The 25,754-nt window shown below is 43.4% G+C and overlaps 1 protein-coding gene across 4 annotated transcripts in view; it reads left to right on the top strand.

Moving 5' to 3' along the window:
* MID1 (midline 1) overlaps positions 1-25,754 on the top strand; it is a 338,498-nt gene that overhangs the window by 156,744 nt on the left and 156,000 nt on the right. For 2 of the 4 annotated variants that reach the window (XM_036913003.2, XM_036912999.2), the window contains exon 1: positions 22,235-22,625. The exons of 1 other annotated variant lie outside the window; for it this stretch is intronic. The gene's annotated coding sequence lies outside the window, so the exon portion shown is untranslated. Of the gene's footprint in view, positions 1-22,226; positions 22,626-25,754 lie in introns of those variants that run through there. One more of the 4 variants, XM_057495882.1, reaches the window with a different exon arrangement.

The following is a 25,754-nucleotide window of genomic DNA, read 5'->3' as shown; positions in this document are numbered from 1 at the left end:
AGGTCTGTTGGGGAAAGCCCAAATAGCCAGTAAAAATACAGAGTGAATCCTCTTTTATAGAATGGTAAGCTAAACAATCAATGTAATAAAAATGTCAAAATATAGGGGTGGTGCTGGTAGAAATCCTGGGTCAGGACCTAGAAGATCTAGATCTGCTCTCTGGCTCGCCTCCTCTACTGAAGAGTAAGGGTTACTATTCTAACCCCCTCCTGGACTGTTGTTTAGATAGAAGGGTCTGGCTGAGATGGGACAATGCCGTATTCACCAGGCAAAGAGTAGGTCATGGATGTGTCTTCTCCAGGAGGATTGTATCAGCATCAGAGTGACAGGAGCCTGAAGTATTTTCCTATTACAGCCTCCAGTTAAGACAGTATTCAAATCATGCAAGCACAGCCAGCCTTCTTTCCATTTCTCTAAGCCTATTCTGTATCTTCTTGTTCTGCAAAATGGTCTGTGGATAAATGGTTCTCTGGGAAAACAAATGAGGGAAATGCTCCTTTCTGAGTTTCCCTCTAAAAGATCCACGGTCTATATTAATATTTTAAAGGCTCAGAGAAAACTCACTGTTTATAAAAATGAAAGACTGCTTATTTTCCTAACTTAATCAACCAAGAATACTCTTTGCCCTCCTAATAATTGTCACTGTTCCTTGGTTCTGTTCTAAAGGGAGAGACGGCACACTTCTCTCGTTTTTGGCAACAAGCAAAAATGTGTTTCTCGGAAAATCTTCTCCTGACCTTTAAAACTTCTGGTTTGAGAAGAAATGCAGGTGAAAACATCCTTCCCTTAACATTTTCCTTAATATCAAGGAATGGAAAGAAGAGCAGCTTCTGGGTCTTTCCCATTAGCCTATGTCTGTCTAAATTACTATTATATTTCCTTTCCATTTATATTAGGTCACCATGTGATGTAGCCAAATACGCACTGGGACTGTACCAGAACCTTATGCCTGGTGGTCTCTTGAAGTCAAGCAAAAAGCTGGAAGTAATTTTCAGTTACGCTGGCCTCTCAGCCTCTTCCCAGCCTGTTTTCATTATAAGGACCGCTAGGCAGAACTGAACGCTGCCGGCAAGCAGTTGCAGACCCATCCCAATTTAGAATGGGAAAGATTGGGACTGTGTGCCGTAGAGTGGGTGCTTGGCTGAGCCTGGTTCCCCAGGGCAGATCCCAAGCGCAGCGTGTCTGTGTGGGAAGTGGTCTCGGGGAGCAGCAGTGTGGGTGGGGGCAGTGACCAAGGCAGCGGGAGAGCTGGGCCCAGAGCCTGACCACGTGGGCTCCTCCGGTGGGCAATGGAGGTTCACTTCCCACCCCCAGGAGGTGTCCTGAAGAGCCTCCCAAATGTGCCTCAGACCTCACCTCTGGGCCAAGAGCCTCCTATGGCCCATCAGTCTTGACTGGCCCCATGAGCCTCACAGGCGTGCAGCCAGGAGAGCTGAGATACAGGAGTCTGTGCCCAACAGAATAGCCCCAGGAATTAAAAGGTCGTTGATACACCCAGGGGTGAGACACCGTCGGCTGCACCCGAGGATACTGGCTGAACCCCACGTACCCACGTTACCATGGCAGTGGCTGGAGGAAGAGGTGGCCATGGAAGGACTTGACCCAGTGCCCGAGAAGCCTCCAGCTCAGGAAACCCTAGTGGTTTACCGCAGTGAAGTCCAAGCCCTCACTGTCTCCATGAGGACTCTGAGACCCTGAGAGGTTAAGGGGGTTGCCCCAGGACCCAAAGCTAGCTGGCGCCAGGGAGACTTGCAGACAGAGCTCCCGAACCCCTGTGTGCCAGTGTGACACCCTGGGGCTCTCAGCCACCTGGCAATCCTCAACTCCACGCCTTCTGTAGTCAGAAGCAGAAGCGCAAAGTGCCATGCATTTGTACCGACAGAGTTTGGGAAGAAGTTCAAAAGAGATGTCTGCCTTCAATAATGGTAATAACAACAGAAGAGCTAATGCCAGTTAGCAGAGGATCAGTAATCAAATGGGTGGTACAGACAGTGAGTCTCAGTGGGATCAGAAAGGTGGCAAGAGAGGCTTAAAAGGAAACTGGGCTGTGGAGCTTTACTCTCTACACTTGTAACCTGTGCCTCTTACACTTTCTGAGTTTGGAAGGGAGTAACGTTTTTGTGCCATGCTTGGAAATTGTGCCGTGTGACTGTCATGGGAACTTCGGACCCTGTTCTGGAGCTAAGAATAGCTGAGCTACTAATTAGGTTACTTGATGGATGCTGAAGAGGAACTCATCAAGTCCAGAGAATTCACAGAGGGACCTTGTGGCCAGGCCGTGACTGGCTCTAACTTGGGTTCTTGCACTGCCTACAGCACGTCGATGTGCCTTGCTTTCTTGCAAGGAAAATAATATGATGTACTAGAGAGCTCTACATTTAAATATTTGAGTATTGGAATTTATTCATCTCTAAATTCAAATATTTGAATATCAGAATAATTTACGTTCCGTTACTCCAATGCACAAACATGTGAGTGATGACAAAAGAGGCGCCCTGGAGGGAAGGATAAAGGTAGGGCTCTGAAGAGGGCCTGAAGACATAGGGAGATCACTGAGCAGAAGGATAAAGGAAGGTTCTCCTACTGAAATTTAAACACCACTTGTCTGGGATGTTTCTCCTTGAGAACTGGTTCTTTTGTTAATCCAAGTAGGCCGCAGTGTTCCTTTATCAACATCCTTTAAGGGCTCCGTTGTACTGAGGCAGTGCCGTTCAGGTGCATGGGTAAGGGCCCGGAGGTAACACACCATAAATGACTGCTGGTTAGTGACCCATTCTTCTGTCACAGAATTTTGTCCATCCGGCCCCACTTCCCCTCAGTGTACTTGCCCATAGTATCCTTTGTACTTTCCTCAAAATTTCAGAACATTTCTAGATTTACAGGAAAGTTGCAGAGTACAGAGAGTTTCCTGCATACCCTTCACCCAGCTTCCCCTAATGTTCACATCATATACAACACAACCATGGTACATTTGTTTCAAATAAGAAATTAACTTTGGTATGTTACTATTAATTCCTTATACTTTTAAATAGTTGCTCTCTGTTTTTTAGGCATTAATTAGGAGCCCAGATTATTCTCATGTTAATATTTGATTCATCTAGGATGCTTCTTCGTGATTGAGCAATAAGTAGGTTTTACAATTTCAACATTCTACACACAGAAATTACTATAGGTCTTTGGTCAGGTTGATGTGGTCCTAAGGGAACCCAATCGCCCGTAGCAGCCCTGGGAAACTTCTGGCTTATGACTAAAAGTTAAGTAAAGCTGACCCCATTGAAAACAATTTTAAAATATGTTTGAATATTCCCTTTAGCTCTAAAACCTCCATGTCTTTTCTGAGAACATAGAATATCTCATTTTGAACAAAACATTGTAACCCACTGTGTAAATGTGATGTGCTCAGAAATGATGCTGCAGATGGCAGCACTCTCTCGGAGATGACATTTGACACAGGAGACATTATAAGATTCAAGATTTGGAAAGGGGCCCTTGGAAACATCTCAGATGAGATGGTTCAATGGGGAACCTACCAGATAGAATTTATGGGCCTCTGTCCAAAACAGATGTTTCCCAGCTGGGAAAGCTGTGACAAGAAAATGCACCCAAATGCTTCTAATGGACAGATCTCTATACGCATGCAAACACACGCACACATACGCACACACACACACTCACACACAGAACTTTTTAAGAATCGAAAGTATTTAGATTGCTTAAAAATACCATTGCTTCAACATTAAAATTAGAATTTCAAGTGTCAGTCAGCACTGGTCCATCATTTATTTGAGATAGTACTTGGAAAGTTGGAAACTATTTTAGTTAACACTGTTTAACTGATGAGCAACCGTAAGGAAAACTCTACCTGTTGTGCGTCAGACTTGTCCAATTTGTCAGCATCAAATCTCCACATCATCTGATAGTCTTCGAGACGAATGAATTAATTTCACGCCTAACCAAGTCGGTTCTGGGCTAGTGCCTTGAAATTGTTTAAATGATAACTTCCATTTGCACAAAATCTTAAGGATACCTGTAAGGTGGCCTCTGATTTCTTGAGCTTTTGATATTCAGCCACCAGAGGCTGCTCTGAGACCATCCTCCTCCTTTCACTCTGGGTCCAAATCCCACTGGGCAAACCTACCTGTGAGGACTGATTTGGCTTCCATTGCTTGAACTAGTCCCCTGGCTCAATGCAGTTCTCTGGTGGCCCACTGTGGGAGTAAATGATTAATTATAGTAAAGAGGTGGTGCCGAAGGAAGACAAAATCTACACATTACTGTTTTGCCTTCCTCTCTTTTTTCAACCCTTGATCTTGTTCTATTTCTTCTAAGTAAATGAGAACTGGGCAAGGCATTCCTACTGGCATTTGCTAATTTTCATCATTTTTTCCTCTGTTAACCGTACTTTCAAAGAAGATTTCTGAAGATTTGAAGAAAAACCGTTATTCCACAATACTTACTTCCACATGATTTCTATTCTTCCACATTTTACCAGCATTTTATGGTTGCTTTCATGCTGTGCCCTTTGTTTTATTTTTTAAATCTTTGTCTTTCTCCTCTAAGTCTTACTCTTTAAGGAAATAAACCAAAAATTAAATGAAGGAGTATCTAATAGTCAAGTGAGAAGGATTAAAAATGGCTTCAGCACCTGTAATGTATTTGGTATTTAATCTTGGACAACTAGGCACTGATTTAAATAGTTAATTGAAGAATGAAAGTAGTTTCTTCATGTGACATTGCTTTCAATCTTGAACAAAGGCATGGTTGTGGTAAGTATATGCCTTCTTAAATGTGCTTCATTTTCTATAGGTTACAGAAAAAAATCAATTGAACTTGAAGGCAAATGAATACCAATTTTATTAATTTCTATTGATAGTGAAAAATGAAAATTCCAAGATTTATTTTGCCTTGAAAAGAAAGCCTTTTGGAGATACCATGAAACATTCCTAAATATTTGGTGCTGTTATTTCAAAATATTCAGAATGGAATGATCATTAGAAGCACTTGACAAGTTTGGTATTTCACCTCAAGTGCAATCATAATGGCAGAGCTAGCTCCTTACCTAATCAATTCCTGACTAAAGTAGGAGACAGGGTGGCTTACATTTTCAGGTAGAATAATGGCAGCCATGACAGGTAAATTGGAGTATTCACTAAATGCTTTGACAAAGGTGGAATGCCATGGAAAGTGCTAGATTCCTTCCCTGTGGCAGGTTCTGCTTTTCAGCTTGCCCTGACTGAGGAGAGAGCCAGAAGTCATTTGCCCATGAGTAATACCTTATTAAACCGTCATGATTTCCTGCGGCATATTTTTCTCTCGATTTGCATGCCTGACAATCTACTTCCTAAGTATCACATTCAAGCTGAGCCACAGAAGAAAAATAGACCCACTGAAGCAGCATTAGGTCAGCCTTGTGGGCTGCGTGAGCGGCCTGTCTGAACAAAGACAGGGGACTTAGGCACAGAAAATCGTCACGTGGCACTGGGCCCGGGGAGCCTCACAAATGCATTGCGTGACTCATTCAACATGCCGAGAACAGACAGATTCCAGGCGAGTGAGGCATCCAGTGATTCAGCTGCATCTAGGTGGGCTGTGTGATATTTGCCTTCCTTGCTTTCCCTTAAGAAACTCCCACACCGTTTCCAACTGCTCCTGAACGCCGCATGTCACAACGCACAGAGCAACCGCATTAAGATAAAATTGTTAGTGTTGAAGACAGGCACTTAAACTACTATAACCCTCAGGCCAGGTATACTTCACCAAATTGCACAGGCTTTAAAATACCAGCTCTCGATTTAAAAAAATGTATCCATAGCAACCTCTTTGTCAAGGGAATAGTTACCTGAAAGGATACACATCTTTTCAAAAAAACAGGGAGACATAAAACTGTGTTGGTTAACTGTGGATAATATTACCTGGGTTTAAATTTAACTAGGGGCATGATTCAGGAGGAAAAGGGGCTTTTAAGAAAGTTTTACAACTTATGTTCTTATTTCCAGTAAAATGTGTTTTCGTGCCCTCTTTATCACCAAAGTGTTTTTACATACGGGACTTACATTAAAATATCATGAAATAGCTTTGGATTTCAGATACTTAAGAATAAATAACAGCTCTCCTCTTCTTCCTGCACATAGTAGGCCTACCATTTCCTTAGAAAGATCATGTGGCGTACACAGTGGGTATTGTCCTGAGGTTTTGTTGCCCGTGGGTCTTTGGTGGTCATTTCATGGCTATTTGTACCAGAAAGGACACAGGATCATGTACAAGTCCACAATCCTATTGTGAGGAGGAGCCATCCTGTTTCCAAGGGGCTCCCACTGATGGAGTGGTCATGTTATATGACATAGGCTGCAGGGAAAATCCCGGATTTGGGCTTCTGAAAGTAGCCATTGAGAAACCAAGGTAAGGTAAAGGGGGACTTCAGAACTGAAGAGCCTGCAAATCTCAGCTTCTCTATCTTCCGTGTTAGGAGTGACAGGAAGGAAAAACTTTCCCTCTGTTCTCTTCTGTTCCGTCCCTGGGGACTGTGAATTAAACTAACAAAAGCCAAATTAACAGGATCAAAGGCTCACAATTTTTAGAATATGTACGTGCACAGTTCACAAAAAAGGAGTGCCACTCGAAGCAGTTGGAGTGGGGGGGGGGGGGCTTCTATACCCTTTTCGCAAAGGAAAGAGGGTTTGGGCTTCAAGGGCCAATAAAATGGGGAGAAGTGAGTAGGAGATACATGGCGGTACTAACAGAAGGTAAGGGCTTCTTCAGAGAAAAATGTATGTCCTACTTTTTGGTGGATAAGAAGGCAGAGAACTCTTCCTATGTCTGTTGGTTCTCAGTTGCCTTTACCTCAAAATAATCCTGATGCCAAAGTGGCATATTTTGGGGTGGCGTATTCTGATCTGCTTCAGGAGGTAAACATCAAGGTTGGAGCTTGTATTAGCCAATGGCGGTTAGGGCTGGCTTCATAGGCAAGCGTGCAGGCGCACAAGGGTCTGAGCTTGGTTTAATGACTCACTGGATGGCTGTGGCTGCCTTCTAATAAAGTCTGATTTATGGACACTGAAATTTGAAGTTCATCTACTTTTCTCACGACACAGATAGAATTCTTTTGAGTTTTCCTCAGCCGTTTGAAAACTGTTCAAAACCATCCTCGGCTGGTGGACCATACAGTAACAGGTGGTGGGCAGGATCGGCCTGAGGGCTGGAATTTGTCGACCCCTGTTCTAGAGAAGTGGTTCCCCAACCAGCAGCAGCAGCCCCACCTGGGAACTTGTGAGACATGCAGATTTCCAGATCTGCTGAAACAGAAAGTCTTGGGTGGGGCCCGGTGACTGCTTTATCCCCGCCTCCAGGGGATTCTAATGCTCAAATTTGAGAACCATTGATCTAGACCGACTCACACCTACTGGTCTCAACCTTGGCTGCTCATTCTAATTCCTTAGGGGAACTTAAAAAAAAAAATTCTCCCCAAGCAGGCCCAGCCCAGATCAATTAGAGTCTCAGGGCGGAACCCAGGCACCAGTATCTTTTAAATCTCTTCCAGTTGATTTCCAGAGGCAGACCAGGCAACTAACACTTTCATTGTACAAAAAAGGAAACTCAGAGAGTTTAAGTGACTTGCCCAAGATATACAACAAGAAGAAATAGGTATGGCATAGCCCAGTGTCTTGCCAATGGGTTTCAGCCCCGGGCAAGTTCACTATGGATTCAGTGTGACCAAAGAAATGACAGTAGAATGTTCTTGGGGTGAAAGGGTTATACCCAACTTTATTTCCACGGTGGCAGATCAATCACTAAAATCCCATTCACTCAGAGCGAGTCTGCACGCAGCAAGCCGGTCTCTGTCTCTGGGCCCCTCTGCCCGCACAGTCGTCCTCTGGGCCTCTGTCCTTGATGCTGCCACCACTCCAGCCTCTGCTCTGCTCTCCTGCAGCCATGCCACCGTGTCGCCCAGAGCACTGGGCAGATCTCTTTATATAGTCAATAGCAACGTATTGCCCACACATGTATAGTGAGCTAGCCAACCAGAGCCAGGTGAGAATCCTGGCCACAGGAACTTTCATTTTATCCACACCCAGTTACACCTTTTTAGATATGTGAGTGTTAAAATAGTACATTTGGTTATGGAACGTATTTGCCGGAAGCTTCAGGGGTCTTGTTATCTTTTATTATTAGCACTGGTTAATTTAAAAACACATCTGGAAACATGTGATAAAGAAAATGAAAACTAGCTTTAGAAATTCGTTAAGCCAGATAATGTGAGTATTATTGGAAGAAATAAGGGGCAGAGGCTCAGGACGCCCCCATCTGCATGCACTTTGGGGCTGAGGCAAGACCTGAGACTCGGATGGAGGGCAAACTCTTGAGTACCCCTGACTGGCGTTTCCTGCCCTGTCCGTTAGCTACTTGCCAGTGTATCTGAGCAGTTGTTTCCTGTTCCATATCTGGAACATACATAAGAAACTTAGAGTCTGAAATGTCCTTAGTGACTGAGAAACCAACATGGCACATTTTTCATGGATTTTATGACTCTTAAGGATTCCTGTGCTTGAGGCGTTTTTAAAGGGAATTTCAGATGATGAGTGCTTGCCCTGATTCTCTCGGCCAAGGCTTCACCATGTCTGTGCATTCCACATGCACAAAGAACAACACAGGCTGTGTACCCAAAATAGAGCTGGAGAAAGTGAGGCACAGATGGAAACTGAGTCCTGCGATGATAACAAGTGGAGTTGTACAAATGTACCAGTTGTGTTTTTAAACTGACCGTGGTCTGTGTTCTTGTTTTGGCAGCTACCTCATCATAGTACAAGCTGCAATTTTTAACATTTACTGTGTGCTGCATTCCCAGAGTTCTGTGGCTCAGAGCCTGTGTTCAGGGACCAGTCAGCCTGAGTGCCTAAACCAGCATCTGCAGCCTCCTGGCTTTGTGACTGACCATGGCAAGTCTCCTTGCCTCTCTTTTCTCTTCTGGAAAATGGGGATACTGTTAGTACCTATTCTCATAGGGGTAAAGGAGAATTAAACGTGCTTACAAGCATCTGGTATCTAGTAAGCACTCAGTAAATGTTAAATAATATGATTTTTAAACAAATTGCTTCATTCAAATCATAGTAACTTTGAGGGAGAACAGGCAGATGGGCCATATTCACAGTTCCTGAGTGGCAGAGTTGATACTTGGAAGGAGGCTGCTTCTGGAATTGGTGCCTCTAACCATAGGGCTATACTGCACTGAGTGGGAATAATAAATATTTATGGGCAGGGTTTTCTTTTTCCATGAATAATATAAACTTTCTGGCTTGGTTCACATATCCCTGGGCCTTTTTTTTATCTGGACAATTTCACAATGCCTCCAGACCCTCACCTCCTACAGGAGACTGAAGCAGAGAGGTGGACCCTCTTTCCAACAGCTTCCGCTGCAGTTGTCCCCATCTCAGTAAGTGGAGACGCCACTTTTCCAGCTGTTCCAGCAAACGACTTGGAAGTTACCCTATCTCCTCTCTGTATCAGATATTCACTCCGTCCGCTAATCACACTAGCTCTGCCATCACAAAATATCCAGAATGTACCGAGGTCTCCCCACCTCCGCTGCCACTCCTGTCCCGATCCACCACCATCTTTACCTGGTTGACCAGAAGAGCATCCTCAGCGACCTTTCTTCCACCCAACACGCTGCTCTCTGCCCAGCAATCACACTGAACTCTGAAAAGGCAATTGGCTGTTGTCATTCCTCAGCTCCAAAGCCTTGGAGTGTCCCCCCAGCTCACCCCGAAGAACACCCAGCACTCTCAGTAGATCCTACGTGACCTGCAAACACTGCCCCTAACACACCACACACACACACACACACTCACTCACTCACCTTCCTGACACCCCAGCTCCTACTGCTGTTGCCCTTACTCTGCTCCAGCCACCGCAGGCTCCTTCCACCCGGTCTGCGCTGGCCTTAGAGCTTCTGCACTTACTCTGCCTGGCTAGCCCTGCCCCATCCATCACCATACAGGAAAGTCTTTCTTCCTCATTTCCTTAAAACTCTGCTGAAATCTCACCTTATAAAATATCAACTTCCCTTTCCCCACCACAGCCAGCACTCCCTACCCCCCTTACCAGAACTTCTACCATCAGACCCACCTTGCATTTATTTGTTGACTTGTTTTTCTATCTTCCTCCACTAGAAGGTATGTTCATGAGGGCAGCCCTCGGCTCATTTGTACTGTCTGCCTGCCTCTCTGGCACCTAGAACCATCCTGGCACATAGTAAGCTCTAAATACTTGCTCAATGAGTGAGTGGCCATTCAGATGTAAGGAAGATATGCCATTGCATTTTTGTTAGCATGAGGTTAAGATATGAAAGCCTTTTTCTTATAGGAGGCACTTGTCTTTACACTTGATATCTTTAGATGCCCTGGGAGTGATGAAAATCAATTCAGAGATATCCACAGATATCTATATGTTGCTAGTGAAATCACCAATGCTCCAATTAACATTGAGTAAGGAAAAACTGCACAGGCTGCATTCCCAACTGTGGAAATGAATCACAGAAATGTATTCTGTTGAAAAAGCCATTGAGAAATTCTGGATGAAAGGGAAAAACCTCGTTCACAGTCCTAGAGAAACAGCCCCCAAATCTACCTCCTGCCCTGCATAGCACAGCAGTGACATCCTTTTCCGTGAGAACATCCCATCGATAGGCATATTTGTGATGATATATGATCAGATGAACACAGCCCAAATCTGGAGAACCATTAACGGTAAACAAAAATCACGAAAGTGCCTCAGTTTGTTTTGCGATGTAAAGGTAAACTGTCTTTTCTCGAAGGTGCAGTGTGAGATACTTTTGGGAGGTGGACTGAGGTTGAGGATATCAGAACCAAGTCAGAATCTAAGTGGCGAACCCCAAACAGCCCCGTATGAGGCACGGGGATGCGGGAGCCTCGTGGTGAGTCATAAGCTGAGGTTTGATGCCTCTTACCGAAGGAGAACTGTGTCTGGATGAGGGGGGCAGGACCACATGCTGGAAAGAGCATGGGTTTTGGGTCAGAGAGATGGTTTCCGGTTTCTCCTACACCAACTGTAAACTAGCTGCGTCTTCAAGACAGCTTGATGCACAACTGGTCCATGATAGACCCGGGAGTCCTTACATTTCCTCCCTTCCCATTCAGCACAAATACCTCCTGTTGGGTTTTATGGTATTAAATAACACATCTCTTTAGTGCACTTTTTAGTTTAAGGTTTAACTAAGACCTCTTTGAGTGTGGTGTATCAGCTGGTTTTGAATTTCTTTAATTGGGTTGGCTCAATTTGCCCAGGTTAAGATGAGTAGCACCAGCTGGTTGGTTTTTAAAGATGTAACAAAATTATCTTTGCCTGCATAGGAGAAATACCGGTAGGGCTTTTGGATTAATAGCACAGATAAAGCTACCAATAAGAGTACAGTTATCTTGTTCACTGTATGATGTTATTTAAATCACTCACACTAAAATAATTTAAAATAGCGCTTTATATTATGGACAGTATAAGCCCTTCCTTTTGTAAATTAATAAATCTAAGGTGAAATAAAATGAAGCCTCACGTGAATGCAGTTTCTCAGGCATTTAGAGCGCTTTAATAAATATGGGGAAAGCTAGGACACTGACACTCCACGTTTGCATTTTTTTCCTTGCATTGATTCAGTATGTTTATCTTGCATTTTGCACCAGAGGAAAGTATATCTAGGAAAGCCTATCACAGTATGTGTAAATTTTCATGAGTGGTTTCCAGCAGAGGAAAAGCTCGTGATGAGCCATGTAGTTAAAAGGAAATAAGGGCAAATATTATATCCTTGGCCATTAAAAGAGAGCAAAAAACACCCTGGTCTGTGTCTAGCCAAGGAAAGTGATATGTAACCCATGGTTCTTAAGTAGTTTTGTCTTTATTACCATCTTAAATCCAAGTATAGACATTATGTGTGAAGTGGAAGAGGGTTTTTGTCAATCAGGAAAAAAAAATACAGCTATTTTAGCAATCTCTGTGCATTTGAAAAGTGCCAATCTAAAGGATAAAGCATTGTCTTTTTACAAACAAGGAGCACAAATCCTCTTCAAAGCTTCTTTTGATTAAAATTTCTATTCACCTTCTGTCCATGTGATTATCAATGAACCAGTCTGATTTTCTTGTTTCTAGCATATAAAAACTGAGATCGGATTCACAAAAGTTAATTTTTTTTTAACTCTAAGGCTAATTTAAAAATCAGCTATGGGCATTAAAATATTAAAGGTTTGAGAAACTAATCCTTTTCATATATCAAAAAAGCAAGAGATAAAAGAATAAGTAAAATGGTAATAATATGAAGAATGGTAACTAGCTGTTCCTAGTCATATTAAAACCCCACCCCGACACACACAAAGGATTTAAATCAAGAATGATGCCAATTAGGAATAAGAGAAAATGGGCTTTTAAAAATTGGTCTAATGAATTTTATTAAGGCATCTGGGTTGTAGAATCTTCATTCCTGGAGAGCTAGAAGAATGTCTAAAACAGTTTGGATCAGGGCTAATATATGTATTTCTTGCTACACATGGCAGATCAGTATAAACTCAGAGCAAATTAAATCTGTGGTGGGGAAGAGAGGAAATGCCAATCAGATCATATGTGCATGCCATGGTGACATTGTGCTTGGGGTTCAGAAGGGGCCATCAGGCATGTAACTTCTCTAATGCTCTATCCTGACTCTTGATTAACTATGGGCCAGATAGTCATAAAATACTGCTTGTTTACAGGAAATGAATTTAAGGACAAGAAATTGACTTAATAACCAGCAAGTATCTCTTTATTTTTAATTAACTTTAATTTTATCAAAGTACCACATGTTCAAAGTCCAGATATACTAAAGACTGGTAATGAATAACAGCAACCCCACCCCACTCCATCCTAGGAGCAATCACTTTCACTTTGTAAAATATTTCCTCTGTTGTATGCTTTCATATTTCCCGTAATATGCTTTTACTGCTGTTTTTTGCTTTATGAATTTTAGACATTATCTTTAACATCATACATATGATCAAAAAGAAATGACTTCTCTTACATTACCTTCTTCATCCCCATCCCACCTCCTCCCAATATAGTTGTGTCTTTTAGGAGCTGTGTTCATCTAGAAACACAAATTCCAAAACATTAGTTCAAAAAGATGAGCAATTCATTTTTCTCACAGAACATGAAGTTCAGGGCTCATTCAGAGGCTGGAAGGTGTCATCATGAGTCCAGGATCCTTCCACCTTCCCTATTTTCCCACTTTACCATGGGTTCCATCCCTCTCAAGGTTACAAAATGGCCCCAGGACCTCAGGCATCCAGTCATATTCCTGGTGGGGAAATCTGGGAAGGGCAAAGGGCAAACAGTGTGTGTCTCCTTTAAGAGCTTTCCCAGAAGTCATACACAGCAGCTTCTATTAAAATTCCACAGGCCATAATAGTTTCATATGACCACCCATACCTGCAAGGGAGGCTGGGAAATGTTCTTCAGCTGGGCACATTTCTGCTGCCAAATAAATTGAAGTTCTGTTGGAAAGAAGCAAGGGGAAGAGGAACACTGGACTGGGTACTAGTAGTCTCTGCCATAATATCTATGTCAGAAATCACTGCCGATATAAGAATGAAGATTCTGCAACCTGGATACCTTAATGACTCATTAGACTAATGAAAAACCCTTTTTATTCCTCATTGGCATCATTCTTGATTTAAATCCTTTGTTGTGTGTGTGGGTTTAACTAGGAACAGCTAGTTACTGTTCTTCATATTATTACCATTTTACTTCTTATCCTTATTCTTTTAGAACAGTTAGTGTTCCTTTTTATTATTATTAAAGTGTCGTTGATATACAATCTTATGATGATTTCACATAAACAACACAGTAGTTTCAACATTCATGCATATTATCGAGTCCTCACCCCCTCTAGTGCAGTCATTTAGACCAGTTAGTGTTCTAAGACTGTGCTTCCTGTTTTTGTGCATTCTTTTGTTTGTCCTGGAGTTGATAATAGCCTCACTTTTTGCTTGTGTTTATGTGTACCTGTTCATCCTCTAATGTGACCTCTCAGTATCATCTTTTCCCTCCAGGAGTCATTCATCTTCCTGCTGCAGTTTAGCCTGGGGCCCTCCAAAGTTGGTTTCTCTGTTTTCTGAGTCCCATTGGCTTATTGTTTTTGGTTTAATTCCCTCCTTTTGCTAAAACACATCTTTGAGTAAATTCCAAAAATGAGTACAAGAGATATAAAAATTTTAAGTCTATGAAAATGATTGCAATCTGTCCTGACATTTGGTGAACAGTGTGACTTGATATAGAAATAGCAGTTAGAGATCATTTTGCCTCTTACCTTTCAGTGTTGCAGTTGAGAGGTACATAGTAAATCTACTAGAAAAATTTCATTACTTATGGAGAAGAGAGTACAGTTCAGTGAATATTTATTGACTTATTGACCAACTGACTGTACCCTGCACTGCTTGCTATAAGGGATATACAATAGTCTTTTAGCTAGACTATCATACCCAGTTATTCAACTAAACTCTAATCTAGGTGTTACCATGAGGTATTTTGTAGATGTGATTAACATTTATAAAAAGTTGACTTTAAGTAAAAAAGATTATCTTTAATAATATGGGTGGGCCTCATCTGATAAGTTGAAAGTCCTAAATGCAAAGCTGAGGTTTTCCTGAGGAAGAAGAAATTTTGCCTCAAAACTATAGGATGAGCTCCTGTTGGCCTGTCCGATGGAAGTCAGACTTACCAGTGCTCACCATCACATAAGCCAGCTCTTTGAAATAAATCTCAATATCCTTATTATATTGAGGATATATCCTATTAATATCCTTAATACCCTATTATCTCAATAATAAATATGTTACAGTATATCCTACCGGATCTTTGACTCATACGGGCCTCAACATGAGACCTCGGGATCTTGGAAAGGGGTTTATAAGACAAGTAAAAAATAAGTTATTATAATAATCTTCCTCTTGCAAATTTAAACACATAATTAGAGTAAAAAAGTAGATGACTGAGAAATTGACAAATTTCTCCTGGCAAGTAGGATTTTTATTGTGATGATGTGGAGTAGAAGGCTCATCTGGGCATGTAGAGAACATTTGATAGTGGGAGGAATATAAAAAGCATTGCTAAATTCATGCATAGTCCTTTACCAGATCACTAAGAGGAAGATAATGAAGGATCAGCCATACTTAATCAATCAACAAAAACTAGAAAATGTCAAAATATTTCACCTCTAAAAGCACAGAATTTTAAAATAGTAAGTTAGAATTAAAATTTAAAGTGACATGATTTGCTTTAATTCCTCAATATTCAAGTGAGGAAGCATCAAACTCAATTTTTTTAAAACCCTGACTGGTGACAAGTTAGTCAGCTCTGTCCTGTCTGAAAGTCTACCCTTGGTACATTCTCGAAACGATTTCTCATGGTGTGTCTATTCTGTTTCTGTAGCCACAGATTTCTTCCCTTCTCTCCAGAGGCTGTCATCCAAAACACTCGCACAACAAGCAATGGTGAAAAAAATGTGCCCATCTGTGATTTCACTTGTCTTACTCTGTTCAGGCTACGACAGCAAAGTACCATGGACTGGACGGCTTATGGACAACACTCATTTATTTCTGACAGTTCTGGAGGCTGGGGGTTCCAAAATCGAGGCTTCGATAGAGTCATCAACTGTGTGCTGAAAAAGCCTGGGCTTAGCGAGGTCAGCTGGTTTACCTGAGGCCCATCCGCAGCCCAGGCTTCGGGCCCGCCCCATCGCTTTGGTTAGCCGACTGCAAGACGCTCACTTAATGAGCACCTGGACTCGGTGAGGAATGACTTGGTTCTTTTATGGGGCGCCCTATAAGAATTATAGGTGGGATTTTTCTTTTTTCTAAGCAGGGGCTCATGTTGTCCACTTAAATTACCTTCTCTGATCATCTCAAATGCAGTATTCCTCAAATTTTCCTCTGCTGCCCTAAGTATGAAAGAACTGGGTTCCTGGAACCTGTGAAGAGCAAACACACCTTTTTCATTGCCCCCCAAAACTGTGCACATGCACCAGGCACACATTCCAGGTGGCTTGGTTTTCCTGACTTTTAATGATGTGTCCTGACACATGTTTCATTAAACCATACGAAGTTGCTGATAGTCACCCACTTTTTACTTACGTGAGCGCTAATCCCATGAGCCCTGACCTGACAGAACACTGATCAAGGTGGCACAGGTACGGCTAGTTGTCCTTTAAGGTGCCATATCGATGTCCACTCAGGTCCAGCAGGGCCTGTCCAGGAGCACCCGCTCAGGAACCTCTGTTACATGTGCTGTGGAGGTCTGTGTGTAAACCTGCATATAACTCCACTGGACTGGCATCCTGGCTAGTGTTTCAGGAGATGTGTCAAGACTACAACATCCCATCAGCTCACCTTTACAAAGGCTGTTGATCACGGACTAGGGGACAGAACATCCTGTCCTTTGGTGAAGCACATTTCTTGCCTTGCTTCTTCACTTGCTTCCACTGTTTCCAGTAAGTGGATCTAATCCTTGTTTAATGGACAAGCCCCAAAGGGCTGTTTATTTAATTAGAAATGTTTTTAAAATAATATTTTATTTATAAATGGAAGCACTTATACATGTATTTACACTGTTCACTTTTCTTTTTTTTTTTTAGATAATTATTTTTTATTGAAGGGTGGTTGACGCACAGTATTACATTACATTAGTTTCAAGTGTACAACACAGTGATAAAACATTTATATACATAATTCTAGGTTCCAGCTATCACCCTACCAAGCTGTTACAATATCTTGACTATATTCCTTATGCTATACATTACATCCCGGTTACTTATTTATTTTACCATTGGAAGTCTGTCCTTTTTTTTTTTTTTTTTTTTTTTTGTGAGGGCATCTCTCATATTTATTGATCAAATGGTTGTTAACGACAATAAAATTCTGTATAGGGGAGTCAATGCTCAATGCACAATCATTAATCCACCCCAAGCCTAATTTTCGTCAGTCTCCAATCTTCTGATGCATAACGAACAAGTTCTTACATGGAGAACAAATTCTTACATAATGAATAAGTTACATGGTGAACAGTACAAGGGCAGTCATCACAGAAACTTTCAATTTTGCTCATGCATTATGAACTATAAACAGTCAGTTCAAATATGAATACTTATTTGGTTTTTATACTTGATTTATATGTGGATACCACATTTCTCTCTTTATTATTATTATTTTTAATAAAATGCTGAAGTGGTAGGTAGATACAAGATAAAGGTAGAAAACATAGTTTAGTGTTCTAAGAGAGCAAATGTAGATGATCAGGTGTGTGCCTGTAGACTATGTGTTAATCCAAGCTAGACAAGGGCAATAAAACATCCACGTATGCAGAAGATTTCTCTCAGAACGGGGGGGGGTGAGGTTCTAAGCCTCACCTCTGTTGATCCCCAATTTCTCACCTGATGACCCCCCTGCGACTGTGCCTGTCTTAGGTTGTTCCTCCCTTGAGGAATCTTATCCATCTCTGGCTAACCAGTCATCTTCTGGGGCCATACAGGGAAATGTAAAGTTGGTAAGTGAGAGAGAAGCCTTATTGTTTGAAAAGGTTAGCTTTTTATTACTTTGCATATTTATGCCCTGTAGCTTCTATGCCCAGCATTTGTCTTGAGGTATCTTTACCACTTGGAAGAATTATGATACTTGGTAAATTTGATATGAGGCACGAATTCTATTTAAGGGTTGTAATTAGGAAGGAAGAAGAAAAGCTATAGAAGTAGCAGGCGGAAGAAAACATGGGAAGATTGCTTATTTCTTTGACATATCTTCTTGTAGAGTAACTTCAGCATGTATAGGTTTTAAGCTACTACTTAAATTGCGCACACACATTAACATAATAGGAGTATAGTTACATAACCAAAGCATATCTGTAATTACCAGCCATCTCCAGTGAAACCAAGAAAACCAGTTAGGCACCTTAGGCATTTGTGAAAACTTATCTATGATATGGTGGATATTGTCCAACTGAACTTGAACAGTCTGAGAGAAATCAGACAAATTAAAACAACCCATTCCTGGGGAATGTTCACATCCCATATGTTCTTTTAACAGTAAATAGTCTGTAGTTGTAAGACTTTGGAGCGCTACAATTTGCACTTCTCCTAATTCTTGGTTGAGTTCCAACAGTATAGATCCAGTCAAATTTGTTGTTTTACTGTATGCACAGGCCAGCTTAGATGTCTCCTTCATTCCCATGGCAAGTCCAGGAGCTGGTGGGATGAGTGCATCTACAGCTGTAGCAGTGCGTGTATCTTTGTTGGGGTTTTTTGATGATCATCTTCTGGCATGAGTCTTCCAGTGAGTGCTGATGTTGGGAGTTCTCTTTCATATCGTATCTTAGTTCATTTTCGGGGTAGCCCAATTAGGCTTTGATCTTCTGTATAAACGCAAACAGACCCTTTGCCTACACTTTTATATGCCCTTTATACCCTTGTGTAGAACTCATTGGAGGTTACCACACAGGAACTGCCCTTTTTTTTTGTTTGTTTGTTTGTTTTTGTTTTTGGTATCACTAATCTACACTTACATGATGAATATTATGTTTACTAGGCTCTCCCCTATACCAGGTCTCCCCTATAAACCCCTTTACAGTCACTGTCCATCAGCATAGCAAAATGTTGTAGAATCACTACTTGCCTTCTCTGTGTTGTACAGCCCTCCCTTTTCTCCTACCCCCCTATGCATGTTAATCTTAATACCCCCCTACTTCTCCCCCCCTTATCCCTCCCTACCCACCCATCCTCCCCAGTCCCTTTCCCTTTGGTACCTCTTAGTCCATTCTTGAGTTCTGTGATTCTGCTGCTGTTTTGTTCCTTCAGTTTTTCCTTTGTTCTTATATTCCACAGATGAGTGAAATCATTTGGTATTTCTCTTTCTCTGCTTGGCTTGTTTCACTGAGCAAAATACCCTCCAGCTCCATCCATGTTGCTGCAAATGGTTGGATTTGCCCTTTTCTTATGGCTGAGTAGTATTCCATTGTGTATATGTACCACATCTTCTTTATCCATTCATCTATTGATGGACATTTAGGTTGCTTCCAATTCTTGGCTATTGTAAATAGTGCTGCGATAAACATAGGGGTGCACTGATCTTTCTCATATTCACTTTTCTTAAAGGAGTTTTCTGAATCACCTCTGCAGACAGCACATCTTATGACAAAAAGCAGAGTAATTCGAATCCCAAACACTTAGGTTTGATTCGTGGTGCAGCAATTTATAACAGTAAGCCCTTGGGTGACTGACTGCCTCAGCGATCCCATCTGTTCATTCTTACCCTGACAAGGTGATGTCCACTTTTTGGCATGTTGGTGGACAGTAGAAGTGCACCTTTGTGAAGTGCCTGGCAAAATGCTTGGCTTATAGTAGGCCCGCCTAAGTGGTGCTTGGTAGTGGCACCACCATTAGCATTCCTGTCCTAATGCATAATGAGAAGACAATAGAGATAGCCAGCATCAATTACTGACTCTCCTTAGAGGGAAATGCCCTTCCACATGCCTCCCAGAGACTATAATATATATTCCTCCTAGCAATCTTTGTGATCTATAGCTGATAAGATGTGTAAGTATGTAGAGGCAAAAGTCTGCAATGCTTCATATAAAAACATAAAGTCTACTGTCTCACAAATGTGTGCATGAAGCCTAGGGTCCACTTTAGACGACTGGTCTCTTTCTCTTTCACTCTGACCTGGATATGGCGCCGAGGAAGGAGTGGAGTGTTAGGATGGAAGACGGCAATATGCTTCTTGTTTTCATGCATACAGAACAGATATTAAATTATGGTCAAAAGGAAACTTTAATAATGCAGTTTCCCAAGGGATTCTTTTCCCTTCCTTTATGTGGCAGCGACAGCATTCGGATTAGTCTCCATGTCTCGGGGAATCTGTACACTGCATTTCACTTTCTTACCACACGTTATTTGTTGACCACCCATTGCATAGTATGTACAGTGAAAGTGGCTGGCGTTACAAAGTTGCATGGGACATCATTTTTGCCCTGGAGGGTTTTCTAGTTTAATGGGAGGGATAGACTCAAGAATATATGATCACAGCACAGCGTGGAGGCAAAACTGCAGAGGCGTATCATGGTTTGCTCAAGCTGGTGCTTACCATCTCCCGACTGAGCACAGCTCTTTGAAGCTCTGTGTTTGGTGTCCTCACTGTGGGGAAAGAGGGAGTATTTACACCATGAAAATTGGCAAAGGCCACTACCAATCTTGGCTGTTTCTTTTTTTTTTTTTTTGAGATCTTGTTGCTAAACACTTACCAGCACACCACTGAGTGTCTATAAACTGCTTTATGAGCATAAAGGAGGGAAGGGATTAATTTGTCTTGGGGCATTCAGGGAAACCACAAAAGAACGGTGACATCTGACCTTGTATGATGGTGGGGGAGCGAGCCAAAGGAGAAGAGAGATGGATGACTTTGACAGGGCATAGTGATGTCATAAGGAAATACCAGCTCATATTTACCTATGAGACGATGACAGCAGAAGGCAGACACAGTTGTGAGAAGCTTCTATTGCAGATGATAAATAGATGTGCCTTGACCCAAGTGATATTTAATTGCAGGAGCTCTGGGTAGCTCCTTGTGCCTGGGGCTGAGGGCATATCGAGGGCAGAAATAAGTGCAGTATATCCCAAAGCGAATCAGAGTCCTCTAGGAGTGAGGTAAAGTGCTGATTCCCAGGCTCCTCCTCAAACCTACTGATCAGATTCCCTTGGAACAGGAGCAGGAGCTGGCGATTTGCCTATTTAACAATCTTGCAGGAGTTTCCTCTCACACTCATTGGAGAACCAATATTTCCGAGCTGATCCATTATCGGTCCTCTGTTGGTCCTCAGTTGGGCACAATTTTGCCCCCTAGGGGACATTCAGTAATTGGTTATTACTGATTGTCATGACTGTGGGGTGCTACGGGCCCGGATGTGGGCTGTGGAACACCTCACAATGCACAGCACGAGGATGATCTGATGCCAAATGTCAGTAGTGCTGAGGTTGAGAAACACTGGTCTGGGTCATAGTGAAGTGCTCTGAAGTGAGTACAAGAATGGAACGAAGTCCACCTGTGTGGCTAGGTGGGCCCTTCGCCTACCTAGGGTTGGGCAGGGACGGGGATGTGGTTACAGACCTCCAGGCCCAGATTCTGGGCTGCCAAGTGTTCACAGAATTGGGCAGAGCCCATACCTATTTAACCCACATAGATGACACTTGTGAAACTGCCAACTCATTATTTGCTAAGGTTTTTCTTTCCTCTGATGCCAAAAATTAAAAGTATTTATTGATTTATTCTCAGAAAACTTGGGCCACTTCTGTGTGCTAAGGTTTTTCTTTCCTCTGATGCCAAAAATTAAAAGTATTTATTGATTTATTCTCAGAAAACTTGGGCCACTTCTGTGGGGAAAAAAATATACCACTGGTGCTACACAAAATAGTCTTTGCTCGACTTGCACTTTTTTGAAGTCCGAAAGGTAGATTTCTATTGAAATTATATTGGCTAAGAGCTGAATAAAGTAATTGTTTATATGGAGTTAAGAAAGCAAACTTTTAAGTCTGGGTTTAAGTTTATGAGAAGCCAGTTAGCTTTCCTCCCATCCTACTGAGATGATGTTGAGCTCTTCCCGGTTAATAAATCTGCCAAATCAACCTTGTAGGTAAGGTGACCCATGGTGAAAAGCAGATACACTTAAAAAAACTTCTTCTTAAGCAAACATCAGTGTTTATTTTTCCAACGAAATTATTATCCGAAACGATGCCTTGGACCCCCACCAGACAGATTCTCCTTCATTTGTTGCGTTTCGACAGATTTGCGCTCAAGCTCCCATTTACCTGTGTTTTTCTTAGACTAGATATACAGTTCATCTACATGGAAATGAAGTGGATGACGCCACCCTCCCCTGATTACTTGTCTCAGTTAAGGTGTTTTGCGTAACAATTTGGTTTCCTCCCCAGGCACGACTTCGGTGCCTGATATCCTTTCCAAAATAAGCTCGGGTGTGGAGTGTTGCACTTTTCTCGCTGAAATAATTCTGCCCCTTCCAAGGCTTTCGTGCTTTTCGGGACCTCCAAAGAGGCAAGGCTTTGGGCAGACCCACAGCCGTGAGAGCACAGAATCATCTTTACTCTGGGAGCTTTGACACTCTCCCCAGCTGCTCCCAGTCATTGAAATCCCGAAAGCTGGCTAATCCTGGCGGAGGCAGTCTTGCAGCTCCCAGGGCCCACCCCTTCCTCCTGATTGGCCAAGCTCCTCCGGGTCCCAAGCCAGCCACCTACGACGGCTCTGAGACCCGATTTGAAATAAGAGCCAGGCGGTCCTGGCTTCCCGGCGCCCGACTTTTCATAGGCTGGGGAGGAAAAGCTGGAGAAACTTGACATTGTCTTGGGCAGAGTGCGTGTAGCAACAGATCAAAGGAAAAGAGGAAGAAAACGTGCTCTTTGCTGCCTGTGGATCTCCCTGAGCTGCTTTTGTGTTGCGGGCTTCTGCTGGGCCTGGTGTTTCCCTTTGAAGACCGCGGCGTGGGCTTCGCGGCGGCCCGCTGCCTGCCGGATGGGTCATGGGATTCTAAACATGAGGCAGGTAAGCGCCAGGGCTACGCGGCGCGGGGAGGGGAGCGCGCCGCTCGGGGCCCCGGGCTGCTACTCCGGAGAGCGGGCCGGATTCGCAGCTGCCTGTCCGAGGCGGTCCAGCGGCGGCAAGACGGGGCTGCATTTTCCTAAGGGAACCAAAGAAGCAGATTTCCTGAGGTCCCCCACATCCCCTCTTCCCCCCTCCCTCCTTTTACCTCTAACGGTGATTGGTGATGTCAGGCAGTCATTGTAAAGGGCTTAAAAGCGGATCGTAGCGTATGTAAATCAATTCCAGTTTGCGGTCGCTGGAATGTATTGTGCAGGATCTATCTCGAGCTTTTAGCCTCTATCCTATGCTTTGGGTTAGAATAAAGACAATTGAATATCCTGAAAAAGAATTACACGGCGCCTCTTATCTCATTTGGGTGTCCCTTTCTGAGCACTTTCTGTGTTTATGGCTGGGAAGGCAGAACCAACCCGAAGTGAGCACAGTCCTTCCAGAAAAATGCAGACTTGTTTTTCTGTTCTAGCAGTTTTGAACTGTATTGCTTCTTGACGTGAGAAGACAACCCTGAAAGCAGTGAACTGAGAAAGGGCTCGGGGATTACTTAAATGAGTCTTTCTTTGAAAAGAATTCTAAGCCAAGCAGCTCATTCTGTGGCTTCGGGGCATGATGAGAAAATTCTGTATCAGCCCAGGCAGAGGTTTATATAGCTTTGCCCTTTAGAAGAGAAAAGGAAAAAGTGCGTGTAGGTAGCCAAGAAAAGGATGCAATTTACAACTCAACCAAAGTTATGGAAGAATCTTACGTCGGTATTTATCAAGATCAGAACTCATTTAAAGGGAAGACGGGACTGGAAAACCATGCCATTAGGCTGGTAAGGGCAGAGAATTGGAGGAGTGGTCTGCTTTGCCGGCTCTCAATAAATCTGGGTAGGAAAAGGGAGCATCTGTATTACCCCCAGCAAAGCGCCTCACTTTTCCCTCTAAGTGGGCTGGGCGCCCGCCACCCTGCACACTTGGGGGGAAGTCATTTGCATAGGAAGCAAACTTTCCTTTTTGGGGCCAGGGTGAGAGTGGAAAGCTGTTATCTCGCTTTCCTGCAGCCTGGGAAGCTGAAGCGGAGCCCCCACCAAATGGCCAGGCGCGAAGACCGTCTGCCTTTTTCCCCCTCGCTTGCTCCCTGAGCAGGCAGCCTTGGCAGGTTTCAGTAAGTGCAGAAAAGCACATTTAGACGAGCAAGTGCCGGGGGGCTGTTGGCACTGAATTGCCCTTGCCTGGCTGGAGACTCAGTTTCTTTCAGTTCTGCAAACTTATGGTCTGACCCCATTCTTTTTCTATGTCGATAAATCAGATGGGATGGGGAAAAGGAGCGGGAAGCCTAAATGGAAAGGACTTAAAAGGAAATAGTAACGCAAGACAGTTTTGACAAAGGCCCTTCGCTGGACCAAAGAAGGCATTTGATCCGGTGCAGAGCCACCTGTCCGCTCCCTGATGGGGCTAAGCTCCATTCTCAGAGGCCCTTCGCACGCGGTTCCAATGGACCGGCGGCCCTCCCTGTGCCCAATGCCGAAGGCACGCTGTCCCAAGCTTGACGTGCTGGTCCCATGCCTAGCACCTTGTGGCTTTCACGTGAATGAGAATTCAGCCCAGTGTTGAAGTTTTAAGGGTACACATGTAGTAACTCCTTGGTTACTTAATGAATAGACAACTTTTTACCCTGCAACTTTGTGTGTCTAAAAATCGGCCCGTTCCGTACTTGAGAAGCCGGTCGGGAGGAGCGCAGGGGAACGAGGAGGAGGAGACAGGGAAAGTCGCTGCTCGTGCAGAGTCGGACAGCCCAGCGTTTCAGGAATGGAACACATTGTTCCACGGCAGTCACCAGCTACCAGAGGACTGTAGAGAGGAAGGCGACAGTGGAGTTAACCGGCATAGATCAACCCTAACTTTGAGCTTCTTTTGGGGGAAAGCTGACTGTGGTGTCCAAGCAGGGTGAACCGCACCCACCTGTCTGTCACCTTGGCCTGGCAAACCCAGCTGGATTTACAGGGTTAACTGTCCAACAGGTTCATGTGTCATGGGCTCAGCAATGAAATGCAGTCTCTTGCTGAGGAGTGATCTGTCCCGAGGGCCGCATAATGCTGAGCGGTGGTGTAGCAGCTGAGAGACCCCTGCCACTGACTCGCCACCGCGCGGGGCCAGAAGTTGCCAGCAGAATCAGAGAGCTGCCTGACTGGGCATGAGATTCACAGGGGTTTTTGCTTTCTGCTAGGTTGGTGGAAAAAGAACGGCGCAGAAGCATGGAGTTCTTTGAGGGTGCCTAAGGTCAGGCTCGGTTAGGCCAAAAGAGAAGTTTGTAGACCTGATCTGCCTTTAGCAGAAAGTAATTTTACAGTGTGTGCCAACCTTTCTCTGCCCTCTGATCATAAATGGGAAACTTCTTGAAACTTCCGTGAGAGGAATTTGCTGTGTTCCCAGGCCAAAGGAAAGGGCAAGGCCACCTGTTCTAGAAGCCCGGCCAAAAACAACAGGTTTGCCCGTGGCATTCCCGCAGCTGCAGACGCCCTCCCCAAATAGCATGCCGCCCATTGTCCCTGCACACAAGAAGTAATTCTTTCTCAAGCCAGAAAAAAAAAAAAATCAGATTCTCCAGACAAAATTGCCTACCAAACATAACTTTGTGTTTTTAGTATCCTGATGACTTCAAAAGCCACTGCAAGAGAAGAAGGTGTGCGCTCTATTGCCGATGGACTAAAGTAGCAGATCATTGCAGGCGTCTTACAGTGTGAAGGGAAAGCAGAGTAGGTTGTAGCCAATGCTTTAAGCAGCTGCTAAATTCCTGCAAGGCTAGGATGGTGCTGTTGGCGAAGAAGCTGTGATTAGCTTCAGATTGGAATTAAAATGCCCAAGGACATCTGGTTTAATAATGAATGTCTTTGCATTAATCTTTCCTTTGAGGATTAGAAAGTCCTTTACAAACATGATCTGTTTATTCTCTAACTCGACCCCAGGACAGAAGAGGTGGCCGGTTGATCCTCGTTGAACAAATGGTGAGGTGAAGGCAGAGGAAGGTGAAGTGTAAAGATACACAGCAAGTTAGGGGCTGTGTATCTTTACCGAGAAAGACCAACTACCTGTG

The sequence above is a fragment of the Manis pentadactyla genome, chromosome X, assembly GCF_030020395.1.
Source record: "Manis pentadactyla isolate mManPen7 chromosome X, mManPen7.hap1, whole genome shotgun sequence".
Classification (NCBI taxonomy): Eukaryota; Metazoa; Chordata; class Mammalia; order Pholidota; family Manidae; genus Manis; species Manis pentadactyla.
The sequence above is the reverse complement of the archived record's forward strand: the minus strand, read 5'-3'. Positions and strand labels throughout refer to the sequence as shown.